The following is a 13,829-nucleotide window of genomic DNA, read 5'->3' on the forward strand; positions in this document are numbered from 1 at the left end:
GGCCGACAGCTCCCTCCCCCCCGGGGACAGCGATCCCGGGACCTTCCTTCCAGGCCTCTAGCAACTCTCCAAAGGAGGAGGGTTGAGTTTAAAGTGTTTTTAAAGTCCTCCCAAAAGGAGCGAGGGGGAAAAAAAAAAAATCAAACTTAAAAAAAAAAAAAAAGTTGCCAGTACCAACCTGGGTAGCGAGGAGCTGAGAGGAGGAGGCGTGTGACCTGGGAGAGCAGAAACTGCCCGGTCAGATTGCGTGGCTCGCTCCGTCGCGCGCGCTCTCCGTCTCTCTCTCTTTTCCTCTCTCTCTCTCTCTCTCTCTCTCTCTCTCCCTCTCTCCAGTATTTTTTTTTTTTTTACAGGGAATGCATTCTTTCTGAAAGTATCAAGACGGCGCCAGGCAGCTCAGTGTTCGCAGACAGCTGTGGCGCGACGCAACTTAAGGAGGTTCTAGTGTCATCCGCGCCGAGGGGGAGGAGCCTGGCGCTGGCGAGGAGGGGACAGGATCACCCGCACAAGGAAACTGCAACCCAAACCCGCTCCAGGACCTCACCACCCCTCCCCTGCACCCCTCCGCCCCTGCTCCCGCCCCTCCACTGACCGGAAGGTGGGCGCCGCGGAGGGCCGCCCGGGCGGAGGGTCGGCGGAGCGGGTGGGCAAGGCCCGCGGGGTTTGGGGCGGAGGGGGCGGGCAGGAGGGAATTTGCGCTCTGGCCCTTTAAATGTGGTTCCCGCTCCTGCCAATTCATTCCGGCTCGGGTGATTATTCCGTGCCGGGGAAACCGGCCTGCCCCATTCATAAAGTCAATTTCTACAGGCAGCCTTTATTTTCCAGACTTTTTTTTAATGGCCAAACTTCTTTTTAAATTCAATCCAGGGTATTTGGGAGGCTACTGATTTAGGGCTACGTGCATATGAAACTGATCAGGAAAAAAAAAAAAGATTTTTTTAAATGCCAAAGTCCTTTTGAGATTTGCCTCTGGAGAGAATTGCCTAAGAGACCGAGGAATGGGGCGAGAGGAGTAACCTTTATTGGAATGTCCGTGTTACTTTGGTGGTCGTTGTCAACATTTCCCCCAGTCTTTTGTGTTCGCAAGCCCCTCGGATGGACGTTTCCGCTGTTGCAGCTGTCCCTTCCAGACCTGATATTTGTAATCGATGCGTGCTTCTGACTTGAGTGGCAGTAGGGACGGAAGAAAATGAAAGGGAGAGAGAGGAAGACGCTAACTAGCCCTCGGAGCACAGCGCGAGAGAGTGGTTGCAAAGAAAGAACTCGGGTCTTCTTTCCAGTTACCCAACTTTTCCCTTCACCCCGCCCAGGGCCCTACTTACTCTGGCTCCCGGCGTTTTTCCCCAGCCGAGGAACCAGCCCCCTCCACCTACCCCCATGCCGGTCGGTGGGCAGGACTGCGGCGACCTTCCCCGGACTCGCTCGGCCCGGCCCGGCCCCGCAGCCCCGGGCGGAGGGGGTGCGGCTCCAGAAGCCCCGGCGAGGGGGCGGGGCGCGAGGGGCGGGGCCGGGAAGGGGCCAATCAGCGGGCGAGGCGGTGGCCGGGCCGCGATTGGCCGGCCCCGCGGGCTCCAACCTCCCCGGCCTCTCTTGGTCCTTTGAGCCACTGCATCCCCTAGCGGCGCCCAGGCTCCTGCAGCCGCCAGTCCCGAAAACGCGGCCGGGGCGAGCAGGGGTCAGGCGGGAAGAGAGGACTCAGGTTCCACCGTCTGCTCACCCCAGTGCAATGTGTGCGAACAGAGTGCGGGTTCACCCCGCAGGCTATCCCACGGACCGTACTAAGAGCTGGATTGGGGGCTTTATTTGAATTGAAGCCATTATTCCCTCTAAGCTCCTCTCCCCCATAAAACTCCCTACAAATACAAAAAGTCGAAATAGAAGAGACCGTCCCTAAAAGTAAGCTCTGGAGGATTCCTTTCATGCGGTCAAGGAAAATCATCAATATTCAGACTAACGTGGTGTGTGTGTGTTGGGGTCGGGGCGAGAGATGACTTGTGTTGATACACAACCCCTGTAGAAAGATTAGTAAAATTTATTTGAGAGTAGTGGGAACACGGGTCCTCCCGATCTTGGATTTGGAGCTTCTCCTGAGGCTCCGTCTTCTTAAATCTGATGTTTGTTAGAAATCAGGGTTGAGTTTCTAGATACGGGACAGGAAAATTCCTAAATTAAACACACGCACACACCGCCCTCCCCCCCACGTTTCTCCTGAGCCCATTTAGTTCCCGTTTATTAGGGCGGCCCAGTAAAGAAGCATCGATTTTTCTTTTCACTCTGACCACTTCTCCCTAGAGCCAGCCAAGCTGCCGGCTTCTACTCCTGCTCACGGTGCTCTCCAAACCTTTTAATTATTTAGTTTCTGTCTACCATCCACCGGAAACCGCTTCATAAACAAGGACGGACCAGTGCGCACACATTTTTGCTACAAGTCCCCGAGATTAGGATGAAGGATGGAAGCAGAGAAAGAAAAAGAAAAGAAAGGAAAAAAAAAGAAAGGAAGGAAGGAAGGAAAGGCGCTTCTTGGCGTGTCAGCCCGGGACGAGGCGACGCTAGACCCGGACCCCGGTTCAAAGTCACGCGGGGAGTCCCAAACGTGGTTTTTTGGTCCGAGACCTGGAAGCCAGGGAAAAGAAAAAAGGGAGCCATCCTCGGGAGAAAAAAACTGCTGACGCCAGGACTTGAAAATGTTAACTTGTGAGCTTAGAACACTTTTAAAAGACAAAGGGAAAAAATTTGTGAGGACGAGGCCTTGCGGTGTGGCGCGGCGCCTCTCCGATAACGCCCAGAACTTGGGGGGCGGGCAGTATTCGTTTTCTTTAAAAAGCACCGGGTCGGGCCGCACAGCGATGGAGAGTCCTCCCACCGCACCCCACCCCCACCTCCTCCCCACACCTTGGAAAAATAAAAGATCTCGAAGGGCCTTGGTCTGGATGGTTTGAAGCTGGCAGAGAGGCGTGGGGGGCTGCGGCTGGATGCCCGGTGTAATGGAGCCAGCCTGTAGGGGGTATTTAACATTTAATTCCCAGCCGGTCCGCCCCTGTTCCCGGACTGACAGTGGGTAATTGGGAAAGAGGACGTTGCTCTTTTGATGGCCCGCGCCGGCCAGTCTCGCCGACGCCACACTGGGTTTGACGTCACGGGCCCAGCCCCAGAGCCGGGAGCACAGAGAAGGGGGGCGGGGGGTGGGTAGGGAAAAGGAGGGGAGGGGGATACCCGGTAGGGAGGGCCGAGGTCGGCCCCGGGATCCGTGGGGAAGCGGGGGGGGGGGGGGGGGGGGAGGAAGCGAGGCCGGAGAGAGGCTGAAGCGCGTGGCCTGAGGCAGAGAGCCGGGCCGCGGGGGTCTGAGCCCGGCCAGGCGCCGGCCTGACCCGCCTCGCCGGCAAATGCAGGCCGGGCTTCCTCCTCTCAGGGCGGGCGGGGGAGGGGAGGGGGCTCGAGGCCCGTGGAAGGGGGGGGAAGGTGGTCCAGACTCCCCCTCTGCCTTAGCCCGCAAAGCTGGGATCCTGGCCTCCTGCAGAGCCGCCTCAGCGCCCCCCTGCCGCCCTGACGGCCCCCTCCCCAGGAACCCCGGCCCTGGCCGGGTCTAGCGAGTCCCCCCTCCTCCCCGGGAGCAGCCGGCGGAGCGCCGGTGGAGGAAGCGAGGAGACCCAGGAGGATATCGCCGCCGCCGCCGCTGCAGGGCCCCGGGCTCCCGCAGGGCGCGAGGCCTCCCTCACCAGGGTAAGGGGCGGTCGAACGGCCTGGATGCCTGGGACCCTGGGGGCAAGCATCCCGAGGCCGAGCGAGCGACGGGGCGCAGCCACCGGCCCCCCCTCCAGGAGCCGGGGCCCAGGGCCGTGTGTGGGGCTGCGGGAGCCAGCTTGGCCTATCTGAAACGCCAGGCCTCGAGACGGCTGCTGTAGGCGTCAAGTTGAGCGGGGTGTGTGTGCCCTCTTGGGGAAAGGGTAAGAAATGGAGCCTAACTTTCTCTCCTCGGTTGGGGTAAGCTGGGACCCACACACACCCCCAAACACATGCCCAAGTACAGGTCCCTCCCACCCGCCCTCCCGGGACTGCAGAGGCTCTGTCCTGATGGAAGTGGGACGCCCAGGCCCGCAAAGGAACGGGAGCCCACTGCGCAGAGGGGGAGGAGCGTGCCCCCAGGCTCACCCCTGGGGTCGCAGGACCCAGAGAGCGGAGATCCACGAGGCCAGCGTCACCCACCCGAGCCTGGCGACCGGCGCATCCAGGCGAGCTCCGCGGGGCCGAGGTGCCGGGAGAAGCGGGCCCCGGGCGCCCGCGCGCTGCCCGCGGAGGATAACCGGAGAGCCGAGCCTCGGGGTCGAAGTCATAAAGTCACTAATCCGGCGCAGGGGGAGTGAGCGTGCTTCGGGCCGCCTGGGGCGGTCATTTGAGCGTGTTTACTTAAGGACTTTGCAAGCGGAGCGCGCGCGAAATAGTCGGATTTCCAGAGAGGCAGCAAATATTTGCAGGCAGGAGAAAGAAGCGGAGCCGGGCCGCGACGCCGCGTCCCTCCCCCCGGAGCCGCGGCGCCGGCCTGGGCGGACCCGGCCTCGCAGTTAAAGACAGAAATGAAGCCGGGAACCTGCCGGGCTGGGGGCAGGGAGGGCGCAGAGCTACAGCGAAGGCCAGAAATTGGAGCGCGGCCCGGAGGCCCTGGCGAGCCGGGGCTGGGGGGGAGGAGAAGTCCCTTCCCATTCCAGCTCGATCAATCTTCCGTGGCTGCGATCGGTCAATAAAAATGGTGTTAATCGGCCGTGGTTGCTGTACGTCTGGGGAGGAAGTGGGGGCCAGAGGTGCCGGCGCCGGCGCCCCCACACCAGCCTGGTCCGCGGCCGGGCGGTCTGCTTGCTTCAGGCTGGCGGCCAGTTCGTCGCCCGGAGCGGAGCGCTGCCCGGCGGGGCCTTTAATTGGGTGTCTCCATTTTAATAGTGGCCATTGTTGGAGCAATTAGCGAGAGACAATAACCGCCAAGAGGCGTTTAATTCGATTCCTTGCTCTGGCTGCGCCCGGCACAGGGGCGCTCTGGAAGTGCCGGCTCCCCTCCCTGCTGGTTTGGTCTTAGGTGTGGGAGTTCTAATGGGGCAAGCGGAAAGCGGGACGAGAGCAACCGGGTCCTGGTCCCGGACCGGGAAACCAGTCCTGGGCCTCGCTAGCCAGGGGGGCGCCTCCGGGGCCGCCGCGCCTGCGGGCAGCAAGCGTCCTGGCTGCGACCACTGCGCGGGTCCCCGATGCTTGTTAGAGGGAGAAAAGCAGAGACGACAGGGACGTGGAAAACAGGCCCTCTTCCTCCTCAGCCCTTGGGCCCCCACCTCCATCACCCAATTTCCTTCCCAATCGGGAAGAGAGAAGATACCCCCTTCTGGCGCGTACAGACCTCCCCCTCCTCTGCCTCGGCCCTCGGATTAGGTTACCACGGCCAGGCGAGGATTTTTACTGGTTACGAGAATAGCACAGGTAAAGATGTATAAACAGCTCGCAGGCTTGCCGGGCGGAAGGGTTACGCCGGGGACACTGCCCAAGGCGCCACCGCGGGGCGTTCGCGGCGCGGGCGAAATGGCCGGGGAGCCCGCCCGGATCCGGCGCCCCGGGACGGCGCAGGTTAAACACAGATTGTTGGATCTGTGCAGTTCCCATCCAAGCCCCCTCTCTCTTTCCCGCATAAACTGAAATGCAGAGAGTGGGGGGAGAAAGAAAGGTGATCAGAAAGAAGCAGACGGTGGGCATGACGGCTGTTCTTTTCAAATGAAGCACCGCGAGCAGGGGACTCGGGGAATGAAGAGAAAAAGGGGGCCCCAAAACTCACTGTCAGAGAGCACATGCTGGAGGTGGAAACGGCAAAGGGGAAACCCACGGGTACCCAGGAGAAAAGAGTTCCGCACGCGCAACTCTCCTCCCGGTTCCCACGCCCACCCGCCTCGGGCCTAGGGTCTACCTGTCCTGGGAAATGAGCCATCGCTTTGGGGGCGGTAGGTGGTTTGATTTACTTCTTCTTCTTCTTTTTTTTTTTTTTTTTTTTTTGGCTTATTCATCTATCAGCGTTTAAAACTCGGAAGGAAACCCGCCCAGGCCAGGAGGAGCGGCGAGAGATGTGCAGAGTCAGAGAGGAGATGCGCTCTGAGATTACCCCCTCCTGCTCCGCTCCCCACCGCCAGGTTGGGCCCTCCAGCTTCGGGAGGTCCTGGCCCTCCCTCTGCCGCTACCCTCTTCTCCTCGGGTGAGAAAAACCCCGATTGTAACGAGATAAAAATTAGGTAGGTAGGGGTGTAGCGGAAAGTGGGAGGAAGGAGGGAGAGGACAGGGGATTTCTGTTTTCGAGTGTAACAGTGCACAGGTTGGAGCGCGGCTTTGGGGGGAGCCCCGGTATTGGGTAGGAGAGAAAGATTCCCCTGGAGGATGATTCAGAAGGAATGAGAGTCACCCCGGAGGAGGGGCGCACCCTCAGCTGTCCCTCCCTCCTGGCCTTGGCGGTCTGGGGAACAGGGAGAGCCCCAACAGAGGAAGAAGGGATGGAGGGGCTCCAGCGGGTCGCGTGGTCCCTCCCGGGTCATAAGCCGTTTATGCAGCTCCCAGCAGGACCACGGGCCCTGAGGTAGAGGTTCGCTGCGTCTAGACTCGGGTTCTTCTCCTGGCAGGTTCTCAGGCCACTCCGCTGAAGCCTTCGGGGTTCCTGGGAAGGGGGCGGCCACCGCAGCCAGGAAAGTAGTCGGCAGTTGGAGATTCACCTGTGCGAACTCCAGGCCCCAGCATCTTTTGGGCGAGAAGGGGTGCCCTTGGGCCACCTGCTCCACTCCGTTTAGCCTAACGGCGCTCCGAGTTTGGCCGCCGCCGCCTCTCCGCCCCTGGCCGGACCCCGGCTCCGAGCCTCGAGCGCTCGCCTTACCCGACTCTGGCCACTCAAACGTGGCATTGCAGGAGGAGGGCTTTCTCTTGGAGCTCTCGTGTTTCTACCTCTCTGGATTAGCCAGGACGCTGCGGTGGGTTTGTTCCTGGACAATCAGCAGTGGGCTTCAAGGGAAAGGGGGGTTCATAGCACACAGGGAGAGGGGAAAATGGGGGCAGATGATTTCATTCAGATCAGGAGACAGTAAGAGGCAAGCCTCTAAAAGCACGAATTGTTCGTGTCTTCCTTTGGACACGCGGGAGACCCCATGATAAAATCTGCGAGCTTGCGGGGCTCCGGGGTGAGAGAAGGACGGCCTCCTGCGAGCGCCCTCCGCCTCTCCCGCCCTCCCGGACCGTGCCCACCCGGCCGCCTCTCCCCGGCAGGCCCCTGGCTCGCGCTCCGCTCGCCGCCGCCTGCCACCTCGTGGACCTCAGGCAATTTGTTATATAAAACAGAACAGCAACCACACACGTGTGCCTGCAGACCCGCAGCGACGGACACCCAGGGAGACAGCCCTGCTCCAGCGCCTTGGGCACCGCGTTTCTTTCTCATCCTCCCGCGGGGACACCACCGCCACCACCTCTAGTCCTCGTCTGCTCAGCGACCCGAAGCAAAGGGCGGTTCGCACTCCAGCTCCCGGGCTTCCCTGGCCCATCGCCACAGTTGTTAAACCTCTCTCCGGTTACCCCCAACCATGAAGAAGAAGGTGATCAGGAATATTCGGTCCACACACAAAGACATACCACAAAACGAATGCACATTTCTGCGTGAAAAGGCTCAGAGGCGGAGGAGAAAACATCTCAGTACAGCCCAGGAATGGTCAGAACAAGCGGGGGCTAGAGAGCACTGGGCTTTGGGATTCTGCCCCCACACACCTCATCAGGATTCCTAATTCCCTGCCACCTCCAAGGGTTCCCAGACACAAATCGCCTTAAATTCCAAAAGAGGGGTTCTCAGCCACCCACCTCCCACATCCCTGCCCCTTCCTGAGGCTCTGTGTGGCCCTGAGCTGCTGGGCGGCCCAACACGGAGGCTCCACCAATGAGTGCCCAGGGGCGCCCACTCCCATCCACTCACTGCACCCCCGACTTACCCCCACCTCATATATCAGCTGCGAAAAGGCAGGGTGGAAATAGCAATAAAGGAAAATGCAGCTTCCCCTGTCTCTGGGCTTTTGGCAGTACTGGCTAACCCCAAGCCTGAGGAGCTCCCCGCACCTCCCCAACCCCCCGCGGGCTGGCGGAGACAGCTTGTGTGGAATGGAGGGTGGGCTTGTGGAGACTGGGTATCAAGCACCACTCACCTGTATCCTCTGAACCCAGCTGGGTTCTCAAGCCAGGAACCTTAGGCCTGGCAGGGCGGTTGGTTGGAAGCTGAAAGCTGGACCTGCTCCTTGATTCCACAAGGGAATCAATAATGGGAGTCCCGGGGACCAGGCACCCTCCTGGGGCTTGGTCGGTCTCACCTGGACACCATACCCCTCCCCCATTCAAATGGGCAGCAAACTCTTCTTTTCCTTGGAATCACACAAACGTTTAAAAGGGTTAATGGCAAGCCTCCTCCCCACAATCAGCCACTTGGGCCCTGAAACCATCTCACATCCAGACACCTGGATGGACTCTGCGGGTCTTTCTGGGACTCCCTGCCCCCAAAGCCAGCCACAGGACCAGCAGCCTCCCTCCTCCCCCACCCTCCATCCTCAACACACACACACCTTTTCTGCCACAACCGCTAAGGGGCGGAGGACTGCCAACGCTACTTTATTATTTGCCGCTTTCAAGTTCATAAGCTTCCACCCATTACCCCAGTGTCCTAGTGAATGTGGGCAACAAGGGGAGGAGAAAATAGCCAAGAAACATGGAACCAAACTGAGGGAAGGTCCTGGAGGGTGGACTCCTTTCCATCCCCAACCCTAGACAGAATCTCCCGGGGCCGGTTCCTCAGGCTGCGGTCTCCAAGAGGAAGAAAAGGTGTATCAAAGCAACTCCCCGGTCCAGATTCACTCAACTTCCTATGCATTTTAACAATTTCTGTCTTTGTTGGAAACCGCCTCTGATTGAGTGACTGCTTGGAGGTCTGTTGGTCCGATGTTCCAGGAGAAAGTAGAATTCTTGCCCCTTCTGCCCATCCTGCTCCCCACGACCCTGGGCACCCTCTCTTACAGCTTGTGGTTTTTCTCACTCGATTCAGGGTGCTCCTGGAAGCAAAGGTGCCTCCCGGCCACCCCCAGCTCTCCAGGGATACCAGATGCCCACACATCTGGACTCCAACTTTTATATCACAGCGCAGAGCTGTTTGTTTAATTATATGCAGAGACAATGAGCCTAAGCACACACTTGTAAGCAGAGGGAAATAAACATGCAATTGACACTCAGACCCAGCAGCTGAGCGCCTTCCCCCTAATGGGTTGTTTTCGCCAGTCCTCTGCCCTCCCTGAAGTGGAAAACGGATGTCCAGCCCTTCCCAAGCATTCCTACCGTCCCTCATACTTCTGTTTAGTTTTTCTCCACATACTTAGCTCTACTAGCTCTTTCCTCCAAACAAGGGCGTACACACATGCACACACCATGCTCGCCCAAGGTCATTGCAGAAAGCCAAAGATTGCCAGTGACCAGAAAAAAGCAATAAAGACTGGGCTCTAGTTCACTTTCTTCCGGGGGCAGCTGTCCCTTTGCAGTCTAGACCTCCTCCTAATTCTCTCCACGTGGAGCAGGGAAAGCGAGTGCAGAGTTAGAGAGAAGATAAGGATATTCACTGACCTGGGTATTTTGCTCCCGCGGGCCAGCTGTGTTTTTTTGGGGTTTTTGTTTTGTTTTGGGTTTTTTTCCTGACTTGCCGGAGATCCAAAGGCAGAAATGACAGGCAGACTTGGCCACTCTTGTCCCCGCTGCGGTCCTAACCGCCCCAGCTGCTTACGGCATCTCACGCGGGCTTCCAGCGAGCAGTAAAACCTGGGTGATGTGCATCCTTCCTAGGAACCCCCTCCCTCCGCCTTCTTCTGCTCACTGTAGAGAGCAGAGCTCTTCCGGGTTGCGAAGGGGGAAAGGGAGGGAGGAAAGAAGACTAAGCGAGGAATGGATTTCACCCCCTCTTGCAAACACGCAAACCTCCCATCAGGGGTGTGTGAAACGGGCAGAGTTGGGGGAGGGGGGTGGGCAAGACGTCCTGAAATGTGACCAGCCCCTGGCGCCTACACAGCCCACTGTCTCTGGCAGGGATGGAATCGACTGCAAATGTCATCAGTAGTGTTGACTGGGTCATTACCTACCATAGATACAAAAGCTTTGGCAGAGTCTCTTCCTCCCATTTTTGGAGCGAGTGGGGACCCAGGGGGAGCATCTAGAGGTACAGCCCATGGCCACCGTTCGCACGGCCTCTCAGGGCTCTCCCTCTCCCTTCTGACTCTTCCTGTTTGTTTATGCTAACGCCTCAAAAATGCCTGTGGTCTGCCTTCCTCTGTCTTGGGTCCAGCTGTCCAGGACACGTTAGGGGAAGCAGAATGGTTGGTGACTAGGCTCTGGACTTGCTGGTACTCTTTAGCCCTCACCGTAGGCATAAAAACATTTGGAGGTAGGGAGATGTGTGCACACACTAAGTAGAGGTTCGGGAAGGAGACTCTCTAGGGGTCCCAACTCTTTTCAAGAAGAAAAGAAGGAAATTTACCATCTAGGGGAGTGAGATAAGGGAGAGAGAATCAGAAGTAGCTCTGGGGATAAAAGGTCTGAAGGAAAAGTATCCTATTAGTCTGCCCACCAGACCCAGCAAACTCCAGCCCTCTCCTGTACCATCTCTACTTCTGCTGGTGGGAGACCAAATAATCCACGGAGAAGGAAATCTGTCGTGAATAAATTTCTGCAAGAGTAAAATGAAACCCCGTAAACACTGGGGTAGAAAGGTCAGGGTCCATTCGTTTTGACAGGTAGCGTTTTCCCTTCACAATATTTACACAACAAGAATATGGAGACTGACTTTAAAAATAAATAAATCTTTGGTTAGAAATAAAACAAAACTTATCCATCGCTGGGACAGGAAGTTAAGAACTTTCTTGCGCCGGCCCCAGGTCGGTATATAAGGAGTGGCCCGACTTCGTGCTGGCAAGTGTTTAGGGGTGGTCGTTCCGTAGGGGTGGGGGTGGGGGGGGAAGAGGACCCCGGTCAGCAAGGGCAGAATGAGGGGTGCGGAGGTGGGCCGCAACCCGAGGAGGGAAGTGGGGAGGGTCAAGGGGTGCGGCGGGAGAGTGAAGCTGGAGCGGCGGATAGGGAGAGGAGGTCAGAGCGAAGCCCAGTCGAGGGGCCCGCGGCCTGGCTCCCCCGGCTCAGAGCCCCTGGACTGCGACCCACTGCCGAGCCTCCCGCGCCCTCCCTCCGCACCGTCGGGGTTCCGGGTCCCAGCCGAGGGAGGGGGCGGAGGGGCTTCTCATTTGCCAGCGGGGCCAGGAGAGGAGAAGGGGTCTCCCGGCCGCCGAGGGAGCCCCGCGGCGCACCTGGCGTCACGAAGGCAGCCCCTCCCCGCCCCCCTGCCCGCTCCCTCCCGCCTTCCGCCACCCAGTGGCGGAGCCAAGTTCTTGGGCGCCGGGACGCGGAGTCGGCAGGGCTGCGCGTCGCGAGGACGTAGGAGAGAAGGTCACTCGCTCTACAGCTTCCCCCCAACCTGTTGCCCCGGCCCCTTCCAAGGGGGGGCGGCGGGACCTGTGCCGGGAGGGCCGCGGCCCGCGGCGAGCAGAGGGTGGCGGGGAGTGCGGAGTCCCGCAGGCTCCCCGGACCACCTTGCTTCTCCTCGAGCGCTGCCTCGTGGGGGGATTGACCGCGGGGCCCCGGGACACTGCGACGGTTGTCTGCCTGGCCTGGGTTTTAGCCGAACCCCGACTGGCCGTCCACCAGGCCCGTGGGGCCCTTTGCGTCTCCCCGCAAGCCCCCCTCCTCCCTCTCCCCGCCGTGGCTGCACTGCCCCCTCAGCGCCGGCATGCCTCCCGGCACGCCCCCGGGACCCAAGGCTGGCTCCGGCTCCCACCCCTCGAGTCCCTCTCCGCCACCCCTCCCACCCACACCCTCGCCGCCCCGTCCCCGGCGCGCGGTTCCGGCCGGGCTGGCGGCCCCTCTCCCCCGTTCCTTTTCTGCTGACGCGGGCACTTGCTAGACTCCAGGTCTAGAGTGACGCTTGGGTCGGGGACTGAGAAATATCTGATCGCATAGCCCGCTCCCCCACCACCCCAATACCACCTTCAGCGAAGGAAGGCTTCATTGAAGCAAATTCGGTCGCCGAAAACACTCGGGCTGAAAAGGACTTAGTGAAAATGCAACTGATTTTCAGTTTAATGGTCGGTCAGGCAGAGCAAGATTCAGAGAGCTACCAGCTGGGCAGTGCAGGTCGTGGAGAGGGACTCAGGGGCGGAAACTGCTGCTAATTAGGGATACAGGGGCGCATTCTTCCAGGAGGGTTGGGGGCGATGTGATGGTGGGGGGAGGGTGGGGTGAAGAAAGGAGACAATTGATCCTGAGAAGCAAACAGTGGGGGAAAGGCGCTGGTCGCTCCGTCGGACGCTGGAGCTGGATTCTTGATTCGTGGACACCGGCCCCTGCCCATTGTAAAGATGTTGCTTTAACGAAGCTACAAGTCTCTTTCTGAATTTTAAAAGCTACCACTTGGGCTCGCTGATTCGCGGTTCAGGTCTCTGTGCGTGTGTATACCTGTGTGTGCGAGAGAGCAAAAGCACCCTCCGTTACTCCGGGGCACTGTCTGTGTTCAACGCTGAGGAGCAGAGGAGCAGAGGATCCCAGGTGCTCAAGAGCCTGCCCTATGCTAGCAAGTGTGAGGGGACAGGGTGGTTCCACTCCCAAGATCTCAGGACTCTCAAGTGAACCTTTTCATTGAGCAGTGCTTGTTTGGTTCACAATGGAACATTAAGGCCAGAAGGCAAGGACCCAGCTCTCTGCTACGCAGTCACACTGGGCGGGGGGCCGGGGGGGGGAGTTCCTCACCCATCGCCTGCACCCCTTGCCCACATACCCTGCTGCTGGCTTCCCTGACTCCTTTTCCCCTTCCCTGGAGCACCTACCACCGGCTTCTTAGCCCCTTAACCCTGGGCAAGCCATTATCCATCCTTTCCTGGGCTTAGGATTCAGAGGCTGAACCTAGTAGAGAAATGTGCCGAGGCTCCTGGGCCTGGGGACAGAGCTTGGTTTGGGATTCTCCCTGGAGGCAATCACGACATCCCAATTGGCACCAGCATCAACTGCTTTAAATCCTATGGTGTGTTGGGCCACATTCCTACAGCTAAGGCATTTGATTGGATTTTAAATATAAAAGGAAGTCACTGGGCCTGTGGAGGTAGAAGATGGATCAGTAAATGACTAATGATAATAGAAACACTGTGTCCCAGATCTCTGCGATGGCCGCAGAGATAGGAAGTTCACCTGTTGGATAAAGAAAAAGGAGACACTGTAGGGAAAAATAATCGCTGGCAGAATCTCCAATCTTTCTAAGAATGTGTGGCCACTTCTGGTTGCTCTCAGCAGGGCTGGGGAACCGTATATTTATTCTTACAGGTTTTCCACGTCCCATTTCTTTCCCCTAAAACACAGGTAATATTTTTCTTTCTGCCTATCGGTCCTCAGCATCACCCCCCTTTCAATTTTTCTACCTTCCTGGATATTCCCTCAGATTGGTGTACTTCTTTCCCATGCGCTCTCTACCAGGTGAAAACGCACACTCAATATTAACCTGCGTTTAAAAGTTCTAATCTTACAACTCCACCCATTGAGATATGTTTTATTATAAATGTGTAGGATAGGGGGAGCTGGGAGGGTGTAAAGGAGTCTAGAGTGAGGAAAACCAGTTCTTTCATTTTTCTTTTCTTTTTTTCTAACAGAACATTCTTATTAAACTCAACTTTTAGGTCTGTGACTTTGCCTATGTTTCCATGACCGCTGGTGGGGGGGTGGTG

At 58.4% G+C, this 13,829-nt stretch overlaps 1 protein-coding gene and 2 long non-coding RNA genes across 5 annotated transcripts in view; 1 reads left to right on the plus strand and 2 right to left on the minus strand.

The window, feature by feature from the left end:
- GATA3 (GATA binding protein 3) overlaps positions 1-9,780 on the minus strand; it is a 29,813-nt gene extending 20,033 nt beyond the window's left edge. For 2 of the 3 annotated variants that reach the window (XM_025853510.2, XM_025853509.2), the window contains exon 1: positions 179-438. The gene's annotated coding sequence lies outside the window, so the exon portion shown is untranslated. Of the gene's footprint in view, positions 1-178; positions 439-9,645 lie in introns of those variants that run through there. The other variant, XM_073879934.1, reaches the window with a different exon arrangement.
- LOC141370507 (uncharacterized) lies at positions 1,856-4,745 on the minus strand. The gene is made up of 3 exons (XR_012374581.1): positions 4,150-4,745; positions 2,893-2,995; positions 1,856-2,140 (listed from the first exon to the last, which is right to left on the minus strand). It is a non-coding gene; the product is annotated as an uncharacterized lncRNA (long non-coding RNA).
- On the plus strand, positions 3,910-8,044 carry LOC141370506 (uncharacterized). Its single transcript, XR_012374580.1, has 3 exons — positions 3,910-3,944; positions 6,040-6,254; positions 6,636-8,044. It is a non-coding gene; the product is annotated as an uncharacterized lncRNA (long non-coding RNA).
- Positions 9,781-13,829: the final 4,049 nt, after the last annotated feature.

The sequence above is a fragment of the Callorhinus ursinus genome, unplaced genomic scaffold, assembly GCF_003265705.2.
Source record: "Callorhinus ursinus isolate GAN/ISIS: 27379988/994484 unplaced genomic scaffold, GSC_fseal_2.0 scaffold36, whole genome shotgun sequence".
Classification (NCBI taxonomy): Eukaryota; Metazoa; Chordata; class Mammalia; order Carnivora; family Otariidae; genus Callorhinus; species Callorhinus ursinus.